The sequence below is a fragment of the Protopterus annectens genome, chromosome 10.part0 (assembly GCF_019279795.1).
Source record: "Protopterus annectens isolate FY-2018-M chromosome 10.part0, PAN1.0, whole genome shotgun sequence".
In the NCBI taxonomy this organism is placed as follows: domain Eukaryota; kingdom Metazoa; phylum Chordata; order Ceratodontiformes; family Protopteridae; genus Protopterus; species Protopterus annectens.
This window is the reverse complement of record NC_056744.1, coordinates 1,797,392,097-1,797,405,031: the sequence shown is the minus strand read 5'-3', so window position 1 is coordinate 1,797,405,031 and position 12,935 is coordinate 1,797,392,097. Positions and strand designations below refer to the sequence as shown.

The following is a 12,935-nucleotide window of genomic DNA, read 5'->3' as shown; positions in this document are numbered from 1 at the left end:
TTCCACTTGCGCACTAATGATACAACAGGTTTATTAACAAACATCACATTCAGATTTTTCATACCCTGGCCAGACAAAGAACTTGCTTTATACCCCAAGCACAAATGGCCCAACAGGACTTATCACCAGGGACAGGCATTCAGCCTTGAGGACAAAATAGACGTCTCTGGTTTACAGGCATGGTCAGAGGAAGGAAAGAAAAGAAGAGTAGGGAAACAAGAATGTGGGGTAAAAATGAGGCAAGGACAGATCCTTTCCAACCCCAGAATACACAGAGGATAACAGAGGGCATGGTTGAAAGAAAAGAAACAGACCAGCAAAAACACTAAGATCTACAATTACTGTAAACAAACAGTTTCTTTTAATAGGCACGGTTTCGGTCAGCCACTTATGAGAAGACTTGTTGGCTATAAGGACAACTGGTTTGCTGGCCTTAAATGGGCTATCAAGACAGAAGCCTTTGGAGAATGGTCATGGCAAACTGCCTCAGCCATGAATACAGGAGCCAAACTATAATGTCTGGAGAAGGTGTGTTCAAAGAACAGGGCAGAGGCTTCTAAAATTAACAAGCCATCAAACCACATGAAGAATGCTGTGGTAACTGCAGTGGCTCTAGTCGTATCTACTTTACGATGCCCTGGACACATTCTTCTAAAAAAAGCAATACAAAAACAATACAGCAGTGGTTATGCCATTTTGATAGCTTGTTTACTGACAAGGTTTCCTCGCCTGCTCTTTGCCAACCAGACAAAGTTGTTGTGATTTCCTGATTGCCTTTGTTCTGTACAGATAAACTCTCAGTTGTCTACACACTTCCAAAGCAAGGAAAGATTCCTTCCTCCTTGTTCTACGGATTTATGAAGACCACAGGGAGATGAATAGCCTGATTGAAGGAAAGTTCTGTCAACACTTTGGGCTTGAAAGCATCAAAATTTTTTTTTTTTTTTTAACATGTTAAGGTTTGCGCTGACAAATTAGTCTAGCAGAAGTCACAAGTACCGAAAGTCTCACTTCACCCAGTAGAACAAAGGGAAAGAAGGTCCTGACTGCACCCAGTCACAACCCACATGGGTGATAGAGCAACCAAGTGGAAGATGATGATAAATGCATGGCCAACAATGACACCTCTTCCTCTAGGGAGGGAGACAGCTTGGCTCCCCGCACTGTCAACACTGGGAGGAATGCAGGTGTACTGTCAGAGCATGAAAAGCCCAATGCTCCTGTGCTACAAGTGGTGTGCTGCTCAGTCAGGAGGTTGCCCATGCTCTGAACTGCACATGTACTTTTAAGGCAGCTAAAGCACACCTGGCTGGCATAAAGTGGGCCTAGGACAGTCCCCAGGATCTGAAGAGCAGCCCTCTCTCCAATACCAGACTCTCACCTCCACTTGGGAATGAATGGAATACAGGACTCCTGCCCCAAGAGAGTAATGAGGGGGGTCAAAATGGATGCAGGATGGAGGGCAACTGGGGGTGACCTATGGACCACAAAGTCTTCCAGGAAAAGAACTTTAGGGGAACTTAATCAGTAGATCCAAAGGTAACAGGATTTTCTTAAATATATACATGAGACTCCACTCTGAATGGTCTAACATGCAGCACCATATTTAGGAACTGCTTGACTACTAATAGAGAATAAGAGAAGCTCAAAAGGGTACACAAAATGATATATGCATAACAAAAACCTGATTTGTAAATGTCAGAGAGGTTGCTAAGAACCAGAGGTGCTCCATCAAGATCAGGGTTCTAGTCTCTAGCAAAGCAGTAGAATCTTCCCTTCACTAGTTATCTTCCTCTGAAAAAAGGTGGCTGGATACAGATAGTGTTAAAGTCTATGCAGCCAGTCTCAGAGTTGACACTAGACTACAGTTAAGGACTTATTTCTTCTGTTAAGAGACCAACTTATTCAGATAAACAATAGTTGTGCAAAATCTTAAAATAACCATAGATGTCCCTCTTCCATGATGCAGTATTCTTACTGTAGGATCCTCTGACTCAGGCAACCCGAACTTCGGCTCCTATACAAAAGCTTAAGCCTGGTTGCTGTTGGTGCATGGGATGTCACACGTAGAGCCATAAACCAGGGGCCTTAAATGTGACGCCTGCACGCATAGACCTCAGAACTGACTGCCCAATTGGATAATAGTCTAGGTGGTGCCAAATGCAATTGACTGCCCAGTGTGACCACAGTTCTAGGTGGTGATCCTATGATGCCCCATAGACGGGCTGAAATTAATGCAGTGAGTTTGGTAGGAGGGAAGGAATGCTGCAACATGGAAGAGAAGGATAGCTATGGTTAGGGTAAGATTTGACAACTATTCTATGCCCTTCTAATTCATGCTCCAGCATTCTTACAGTGGGAAGAGTACCACAGCTAGGAGGAGGTAGAGGTAACAGATTCTAGAAATCCTTGCAGGATTGCCCTTGCGAAACCTACTCTGAAGTTACGGTCCAGTCTGTAATGCTTGGTAAATGTATGTATAGTGGACCAGATGGCTGCCTCAAGGATGAAAGTTGCGTCTAGGCCCTAGAAGAGGCTTACTGCACTAGTAGAGTGTGCCTTGACCCCCTGATGCAAGTCCTTTCCATGGTAGTAATAACATAAGCAGGTAGTTATCTAATCCAGCAGGAAATATAGTTTGTATATTGTCTTGCCCAGAGCCCTGGGACGGAAGAGGACAAAAAGTTAAATAGATTACCTAATGGTCTTGGCTTTGTCGAAGCAAAATATTAACTGCCTGTGGACATCAAGGGAGTGCAATATTCTTTCACTGTCATTTGTAGGAGATGGAAAAAAGGTGGGTAAGTGAATGGACTGACTTAGTGATAACTCACTGACCACTTTGGGCACGAAGGAGGAGTTGGTGTGCAGGGTCACCCCGTCTTTGTGGAAGAATGTGCAGGGGGGTATGCTATGAGCACCTGTAATTCCGAGACCCTTCTGGCTGAGGTGAGGGCTACCAACAGGACTGTTTTTCATGTGCACATCTCCAGGGATGCAGAGTTGGCTGGTTCAAAGGGGGGCCAGAGTAAGTTTTTCCAGGACATAATTTAGGTCCCAAGGCGATGTGATAGGTTTACTTGGTGGTCTTATGTGCAGAACCCCTTTTAAAAATAATTTAACATCCAACCTGGAGAGTAGAAGAGGGTCCAAGGGTAAGGTAAGCATACAGAGATGGCAGATAAGTGAACCTTCACTGAAAGAGTATGAAAGGTCTGCTTTTATAAGCTAAAAAGTACAGTTTTGTACCTACCATAAATGTAGATGTCCGATAGGTATGCATCTGCAGTCATAACATATGGGTTGTCCTGCCTCAGGCAGCCCTTGATCGGCGGATTCCAAAGTCTGGGTCTGGCCTCTGCTGATGTCGCACTTTCCCCGACGTCAGAGCGTCTGGGGTATAAAAGCATCAGCCTACGCCATTTTCCTCAGTTTTTCTTGCCCCAGATGCCAGGTGCCCTCTAGGAAGGCTAAATTTGGATAAATGCAGAAAAGTTCCAAACATTTGCAAATTATATACATGTAAAAACAAACAAATACACCATAATAGATTCCCCCAGCTAGCTAAAAGAGGGGTAAGCACCCTAGGAATACCACAGAGGGGAAGGAGGGTGGGTAATCCTGACTGCAGATGCATACCTATCTGACATCTACATTTATGGTAGGTACAAAACTGTACTATGTCCTTCAAGGATGCATCTGCAGTCATAACACATGGGTAGAATACCATAGCCAATCTGGGGGAGGGGGTACTAAGAGAAAGACGGTGTAGTTAAGATCCCCTGCAGCACTGCAGTTGCAAACACTGCTCGGGATCTGGAGTATAGAGGTAGATTGTAATGCTTGGCAAATGTATGCACGGAGCTCCACGTAGCAGCTTCTAAAATGTCCTTGGTAGCCACCCCTCGTAGGAAAGCTGTAGTGGTGGCTGTGGCCCTTGTGGAGTGAGGCCTGATGTTTTCAGGAACTGTCTTTCCATGAAAGGACTAACAAAAGTGAATGCAATTTCCTATCCATTTTGAAATTGTCTGTTTGGAAATTGCTCTTCCTTGCATCCCAGTTGCATATGCTACAAAAAGCTGGTCAGTTTTTCTGCTAGTTTTCGTTCTGTCCAAATAGTAGCGTAGTTGTCTGTGTATATCCAGGGTGTGCAAAAGTTTTTCCCCTTTGTTCTGTGGGTTAGGGAAGAACGTAGGCAAATGAATAGCTTGGTTCAAGGATGCCCTAGACACTACCTCTGGCATGAAAGTAGGATTGGTTCTTAGTGACACTATCCTGGTGAAAAATAAGGAAAGGCTGTACTGCCATTAATGCTTGTAACTCATATACTCTTCTTGCTGAAGTGATTGCCAGAAGGAATGCAGTTTTCCAAAATAAAAACTGTAGGTCTGCTGATGCTGCTGGTTCAAAAGGAGGTAGTGTCAGTTTTTCCAGCACAAAATTGAGATCCCATGCAGGTAGCTTCTTGGAGGTTTAACATTTTTGATCCCTCTCAAAAATTGCCTGAGAAGAGGGTGTGAGAAGATAGGTGGATCCATATTGTATTCTGCTGAAATTGCTGAAGCATGAATCTTAATGGAAGAATAAAACAGGCCATTGTGGAACAATTCTGCTAAGTATTCTAGGATGTGTGCTAGGTTTGCCACTGTGACATCTTTGCCCTTTGATGTGCTCCAAATGAGAAATCTCTTCCACTTAGCTGAGTATGTCTTCCTTGTGGAAGGTCTGCGAGCCTCCAGGATAATGTCCTTCACCCTCTGAGATAAAACAGTTTGGTTGGGATTTAAGGAATTTTCCAGGCAGTTAGCTGCAATGTTTTCAAGTTGGGATGCAGGGTTTTGAAATTGTTCTGTGTTCGAAGAAGAGGCCATAGGGGAAGAGGCCATGAATTTGCCTGAGACATGCTTCTCAATAGTGGGTACCAGTGTTGTCTTGGCCAGTCTGGAGCTATTAGGATTACTTTTGGCTGTTCCTCCCTGATCTTCAGTAGAACCTTGTACATCAGTGGGAGAGGTGGAAAGGCATATACTGTTAGGGCATTCCAGCTGAAAGAGAGAGTCCACCCTCCATGCTTGTGGGTGGTATGTCCTTGAGCAGAATGTCTTCAGTTGGTGGTTGAGTGGGGAGGCGAACAGATCTATCTCCGGCATTCCCCATGTCTTTGTTATGAGTTTGAAGATGTCTGGATGCAGCATCCATTCGTGTGCATCCATGGAAGTTCTGCTTAAGCTGTCTGCTAGTGCATTTTCTTTTCCTGGTACGAATTGGGCCTGCAGCTGGATATTGAGATTCAGGCATAGATTCCACAGATCCATAGCCATCCGGCATAGGGGATAGGAATGTGTGCCTCCCTGTTTATGTACCACATGACCGTGGTGTTGTCTGTCCTTATTAACAGATGTCCTTGTTGGAGGAAGGGTCTGAATGCCTCGATTGCATGCCTCACTGCCAGCATTTGCTTTTGGTTTATGTGCATGCTTAGCTGCCCTTGAGGCCATAGGCCTTGGATACGTTTGTCCTCCATGTGTGCTCCCCATCCTCGGTCTGAGGCGTCCGTGGTGATGGTCTGCCTTGTTTTTGGTTTGTTGAAAGGCAACCCTCTGTTGGACTGGCAGGCCTGAGCCCACCACAGAAATTCATTTTGAAGGCATGGAATGATTGGTATCATGGTTTCTAGACTGACTGTGTTGAGACCATACACTCCTTAGGTACCATTGTAATTTCCTCATATGCAGCCTGGCAAGTGGAATTAAAATTATGCAGGATGCCATGTAACCCAGGGCCTGCAGGACTTTCCTTGCAGTAAGCTGAGTTTGTCTCGTCAGAATCATGAAGTAATCTGGAAGTTGTTTTTGTTTTTCTTCTGTGAGAAAAGCCATCTGGGTGATTGTGTCCAGATCCGCACCCAAAAAGGTTATCCTTTGGGATGGTACTAGTCTTGACTTTTGGATGTTGACTGTGTATCCCAAAATCTGTAGCAAGTGTATGGCATAGGCCAAGTCCTTTAACAATTTTTTCTTGTTGTCCGCTTGTATTAGGCAGTCGTCCAGGTATGGATATATTTGAATTCCCTAAAGTCTGCAATGTGCAATTACTGATGCCAGGCATTTCGTGAATACTCTGGGCGCAGTAGATAAGCCAAAGGGCAATGCTGAGAATTGACAATGCTCTGATCCTGCAAGAAATCTGAGGTGTCTTCTGCAAACTGGTCGAATAGGGACGTGCAGGTATGCCTCCTTGAGATCTAGAGTTACCAGCCAAGACTCCTTGCCCAACATGGGAAGAAGTTGCTGTAGGGTCAGCATTTTGAATTTTGGCACAATCAGATAAGTGTTCAGTGCGGACAGGTAGAGAATAGTCCTCCATTGGTTTTCTTTTCTTGGTACAAGGAATAGTCTGGAGTAAAATCCTTGGCCTTGTTCTGTATATGGTACCTTTTCTATAGCTTTCATCTGAAGTAAATTGCTGATTTGTCTGAAAGCCTCTGCCTTCTGGTTTGGTGGAAGGTTTGGCATTCCACTTCTTTTTGGCAAAGTGTGGAAGTGAAACCTGTATCCTTTGTCTATTATTTGCAATGTCCATGTATCTTTTGTAATGCAATGCCAGTTTTTTGAGAATAAAGCCAGTTTTCCGCCCAAGGGTGCTTCCAGTTGATCCCTGGTAGGCGGAGTCAGAGTCAAGTCATTGGGTCTGTCCTGTAGTAGTGGTTGCAGTTGTAGCTGTTGCACTACTCCTCTGGTTGGCAGGCTGCCACTGACGGCCTCTGTAGGGGCCCTTCGATTGACCTCTGCCTCTAGGGCGCCTATTCCTGCCTCTCTGTGCTCTGGACGAGTCTGGAAAGGACCAATTCTTTGCAGGCCAGTTTCCGCTGAACCTCGGTGGCTGAACTTGTAGGAAATCTTTAACTGTTTGCACAGATTTTGCTTTTTCTTCCACCTTTTTTAGAATCTCCTGTGCAGGGGAGCCAAATAAATTTTGTTTCTCCATTGGAGCATCGAGGAGTTTAGCTTTGACATGGTCTGGCAAAGATTGCTCCTTCAGCCAGGCATGCCTACGAATAAAGTACAGTTTTGTACCTACATAAATGTAGAGATGTTAGAGGATTCCATTGCTGCTGACTGTGTGGTATAGTATAGTCGCCAGTCGTCCCGGATACCAGAGATATAGGCTGCGTGCGGTCAGCAGAAGCGCGGACTGACTGGCGTCAATGCGTCAAATTACTAATCGCTAATCATGACCATATCGGTCAATTCTTTCTGCCCCAGTCATAGCTGATCTAAATGAAGCATCCAGTGCATCATAGCCACATTTTAAAAAATGATTACTAACCTGTTGGGAGTTATGTACCAAATCCTGAAGGGATTTACAGTCTAAGGGTTCAGGAGAAGAAAGTTTCTTATTCAATTGATCTAACAAAAATTCTTGGTACTGTATCATATGGAATTGACAGTTTAACTCAACGCTGTCTCCTACTAAACCCAAAAAAAACCAAACTCCTCCGCTTCACACCTTCCAGTAAATCCCCACATAGACTTTACAATAACAGCTAAAAATGCCACACCTATATCACAAGATTCTACTACAAAACTACTAGGCATTACCATTGACAACAACCTTAACTTCAATACCCACATAGGCTCTCTTTACAAAATCAAACCTTTCCTCACTCCAGATTCTAGAATAACTATTGCCCACTCACATCTTATCTCACCCCTTCTCTATGCTTCACCCACTTATACTAACTTATCAAAAAAGAATCTGTTTAAGCTAGAAAACTCCTACCACAGCATAGCCAGATTTGCCACAGGCAACCCTTTTAGAACCCACCACTGTACTAATCTAAAACAACTAGGTTGGCTAGAATTTCAGCAACAACTAAAAATTAATCAACTAAGCATAACCCATCAACTTCTATATCAACCTAACAAAACACCTATACTATCTACTCTTATTCACCCCTACCACAACCTAAACTCCCTAAGATCAGCACACAAACTTCTTGTAAATATTGACAAAGCAAACAACAAAGCTGGAGACTCCCTCTTTTCTAACACTGTTGGAAAACACTGGAACTGCCTCCCCTATGAACTTTCTTCTATTCCCTCAAAATCTCTCTTTAAAAAGAAACTTAAACTCTACCTTAAATCACAATGGCTGTGCCCCTGTACTAATCCTGACTAACTTTAGCCCCGACACCTGACTACATTCTACATCTCTTAGACCACTAACTACCTCTTATTTACATCCATGATTCTATATCTCCTTCTCACTATCTACATATGCGGATTTATGTGTGTGTGTGTGTGTGTGTCTGTATGTGTATGTATGTGTATATGTATATATATGTGTATATGTATGTATATGTATTTTGTTTGTACGTATGTGTATATGTGTGTGTGTATATATATATATATATATATATATATATATATATATATATATATATATATATATAGATATATATATATATAGATATATATGTATATATATTTATACATATATAGTTATTTCTATATATATGTATTCTTTCCACTTCTTATACCACATGATATACTAACATATCTGCCAGATTTCTTCATACTATCCTGTATCCTCTATTACTATACATTATGTTAGTATTCACCACAAATACCACTTTAAGCAATATTTTGTAATAATATTCTTATCTAAATCTTCTACTTTTTGAAATTTGTACTTAATAACTTTGTCACCAGTTAAAATGTTATCTTTATTTGCCTATGTTCATGTACTGCTGTAAAGTTTTTTTCACATTTTATTTTTTTTTTTATGTATTCACATGTTTTTTTTAATGTAATCTCATTTTGAATGTTGGAGCTTATCTCCCCGGGCCTCTACTGAAAATGGACATATATCCAGCTAGACTAGCCCGGTCAACAAATGTAAAATAAATAAAAATAAATAAAAAAATAATGCCCTGGCAGAAAGAGTAGCAGATGTATAAACCTTTTTTCCCCATCTCTCTAAAGCTCTAGACTCTCTTTCAGAGGGTAGGGGATTTTTGGCAGTAGCGGCTGCAACCCCCTTTAGGGCCCTGAGAAATAGTTTCTGGGTCTGCAGCATGGGCTTTATACAGATGGAAATGAGAATCCGGGACCCTGTAATATCTGTCAGGTTTGGCAGGGGCCGGAGGAAGAGAATCAGGGGCTGTACTGACATCATTGTACACATCATCAATTACATTTAGAACAGGAGGTATAGCTAAGGGCCTATGCTTAGGCAAATGCAAAAAGGTCCTTAATCTTTTTCTAGAATCAGAGAAATCCTGACCTTGCCATTGAAAGTGCTCTCTCATGGAGTGTAAAGTCTCCCCAAAGGAAAATTCTTCAGGAGGGGAGGCCGAAGGGATAGATTCCTCTGCATCTGAATCCTCGTAAGGCGAGCAGGCCCCTTCCTGGTGGTCTGATAAATCAGATCCATCTGTGGAGTAATCTGAGGGGTGAGGATCAGATGGGTCAGTCCTGGGCCTTTTGTCTGGAGGAAGTTGAGAGGCCCTGTCTGGGTGAGGTTGTGAACCCCTTATTAAGGAGATAAGGTCCTCACAGCAAGGCTGAGGATCTGTGAACTAGAGGTAGGCCTCTGGGATGTAGATTTGGCAGGCAAAGCTTTTGAAAGTTTGGCAGCTTTAGCCCTGAAGAAGGCCTTAATAGACATAGAAGCTGGGGGCCTAGCTGCCCCACGTGCAGGGGTAGAAATGTCCCATGGTATGGTGTCGGACAATTCCTGAACACTAGCTTCGGTAGGGAGTTCTGAAGCAGACTCAGCCGGGGCCTCTCTGGCCGCGGTGGTCGGAAGTATGGTTTCGGTAGTAGGAATCGCCGTGGATTCGGTTTCGGCCGAAACAGAGACACTCGCGGTAGGCCTAGCCGTGGTTTCAGCCGAAACCGCGGGCTGCGAGTGTCGGTCCTTTTCCTTGCGTTTTTTGACCATATGCGAAGTCTGAGTCTCCAACGGCATTTTATAAGCAAAAGCGGCTCCAAAAAATTCCTCTGCAAACTCCGACCGACGTCTAAGAGTCCGTCGGTTGAAGGAGGCACAGGCTAAACAAGCTGATACGTCGTGGTCTGGGCCTAAGCAAGGAAGGCAGTAAGAGTGGAAATCCTTATGAGGTATTTGTTTCCCACAAGTTAAACAATTATTTACTTTGTCTGACATCGGCTGAGGCAAGAAAGAGTCCCCAACGGGGTACTTAGCTTTTTTCGAAGTCTTCGGTAGCTGAAATCTCTGGATCTGACCGACCGGCACTTGCGAACAGCTTCTGCTTCGGGCACCGCGCGGCAAGAAAGACAGAGGAAAATGGCGTCGGCTGATGCTTTTATACCCCAGACGCTCTGACGTCGGGGAAAGTGCGACATCAGCCGAGGCCAGACCCAGACTTTGGAATCCGGCCGACCGAAGGGCTGCCTGAGGCAGGACAACCCATATGTTATGACTGCAGATGCATCCTTGAAGGACATCACAGATTAAGACTAGAGAAAACATCCGCTTGAAAGGGATCCATATGTCTTTGGAGACACCATTTGGAGAACCTTTCCCATTTGGAAATGTAGGATCTCCTTGTGTTCGGTTTCCTAGCCTCTGGCAGGATAGATAGCACGTCCTTTGTGGAGCAGTGTGACGGCGACCACAAGTTTATCACCCACAGGGTTAAACACAGCATCTCCAGGTACAGATGGATGAGAGCTCCCTTCTCTTGTGTGAGCAAATCCACCTTGTGAGGCAACTTGTGGTGACTGCCCTTGGCGTGGGACTGAAAACGAAACCAATGCTGCCTTGGCAAACAGGGAGTCACCAACACATTTTTGGCATGTCCCTCCTGATCTTCAGGAAAACTTTCTGAATGAGGCAAAAGGGAGGGAAGACATACAGAAACAGTCCCCTGTATAAGATGGTGAAGCCATCCACTCTCCAAGGTAGAGGGATCCTTGGTACAAAAGTTTCTCAATTGTCTGTTTTGTGGGGAGGCAAATAAATCTATTTGTGGTATGCACCAGTGGTGGACAACGTCTAGGAATACTTCTCCGTACAACATCCACTCGTGATGCTGAGAAAATTATCTGGTGAGAGCATCCGCTCAGTGGTTGTCCTGAGATGGGATATAGATTGCCTGCAGAAATGTGTTGTTCTGCGAGGCTAATTCACAAATTTGCATTCCTAGCCTGCAGAGAAGGTAAGACCTAGTCCCCTCCCCATTTGTTGATGTACCACGTAACAGTGGTGTTGTCTGTGAAGATTTGAAGGGAGCCTGGCTGTAAGAGAGGGAGAAAGGCCTTCAGGAACAGAACGGTTGTCATTTCCCTTACGTTGATGTGGTTTTAGGGAGGGATGCTTGCCAAACTGCTTGCACTTTGAGGCCATTCATGTTAGCCCCCCCCCAGCCCAAATCGGAGGTGTGTGTGTGCATCCAATGAGATGGTGTGGTGGGTAAAAGGGGTAAACCTGGATTCAGTTGTAACTGGTGAATCCAGCACTTCAGTTCAGTTGTTAGGCAAGAATGGAAGGGTATTTGGCAGTCTAGAGGGTGGATGTGTTGGGACCACACATTCTTTAGATACCACTGTAATTTCATGTTCATCCTGGCTAGTGGCAATATAGGTATTGTGGCTGCCTTAAGGCCCAATAGGCACATAAAATGTCTGGCAGACACGTGGTTGTCCTGGAGAAAAACCTGAAAGTGGTTAAACAGGGAAGTCACTTTGTCCTGAGGGATTAAGGCTTTTACTCGGGTCTGTCCGAATTCTGCATCCCAGGAAGAATTTTCCTGAACTGGGGAGAGGGGTGATTTGGTGAAGCTGATTGTGAATCCCAACCCCTGTAGCAGAGACATGGAGAACCAGAGATGATTTCTGAAGGTGTCTTCCTCTTCTGCAAGAATGAGAATGTCATCCAGGTAGGGGTAGATCTGAATGCCCTTGGTCCTGCAATAGGCTATGGCTGGAGCTAGGCACTTGGTGAAGACCCTTGGTGCAGTGGATAAACCAAAGGGCAAAGCAGTAAATTGAAAGCATGAACAGGGTCCAGCAAAACGTAGGTATTTCCTGTGGTTGGTATGTATGGGAATGTGGAAGCAAGTCTCCTTCAAGTCCAAAGTGGCCATGAATGCCTTGGGTGGCAATAGTGGAAGCAGGTATTGGAGAGAGGGCATTCTGAAGGAAGGGACTTTCAAAAAGAGGTTTAAGAAAGATAAGTCCAGGATTGGCCTCCTTGGGCCATCCTTTTTTGGTACCAGAAATAGCCTAGAGTAGAAACCCTTTCCTTCTTGGCCTGGTGGAACAGGTTCTATGATTCCATGAGCCAGATGATCCTGAATAATGTGAGGAATTCAGTGGAGTTGATTTTTGGGTGGAAAGGCAATGCCCTGTGGTGTGAGTTTTTCCTGCCAAGATAGGAGATATCCTTTATCTACTATTGCCAAAACCCAACGGTCTCAGGTGATTTCTTTCCAGAGGGGCAGACAGTGAGAGAGGCGGGATGAGAGGTGGAGGTGATCGAGGCAGTCATGCACAGTTATTATTTCTGCCCTAAAAGGGCTGTCTGTAGGTGGGCTGAGAAGGGGCTGCCCTAGAAGAGGATTGCCTCTTTGCCCCTTTCCTATGTCTGGAAGATGAAGGGGTTGGCGGTGGTGGGGGCACTTCTGACATGGGTGGTCTTAGCAGGGTAATTCCTGTAATATTTTGATATTGGGGAGACAAGCAAGTGTTTAATATCTTGGAGTTCCTTACTCCTCCTGCAAGTTCTTAAACAGTTCTGCAGATCGTTTCCCAAACAAAAGATTATGATCTAGTGGGGCAACCAGAATTTTGGATTTAAAGTCTTCAGGCAGTTGATGTAGCCTAAACCACTAGTATCCATGTAGCACAGATGCAGCAGATCTAGTAAGAGGCCTCTGCTGCATCATAACCATCTAGTAGAGTGCC

General features: G+C 44.3%; 1 protein-coding gene across 1 annotated transcript in view; it reads right to left on the bottom strand.

Annotated features, from left to right (window-relative positions):
• The window catches only part of LOC122814504 (Snf2 related CREBBP activator protein), a 3,617,155-nt gene that overhangs the window by 2,542,525 nt on the left and 1,061,695 nt on the right, over positions 1-12,935 (bottom strand). The window lies entirely within an intron of this gene.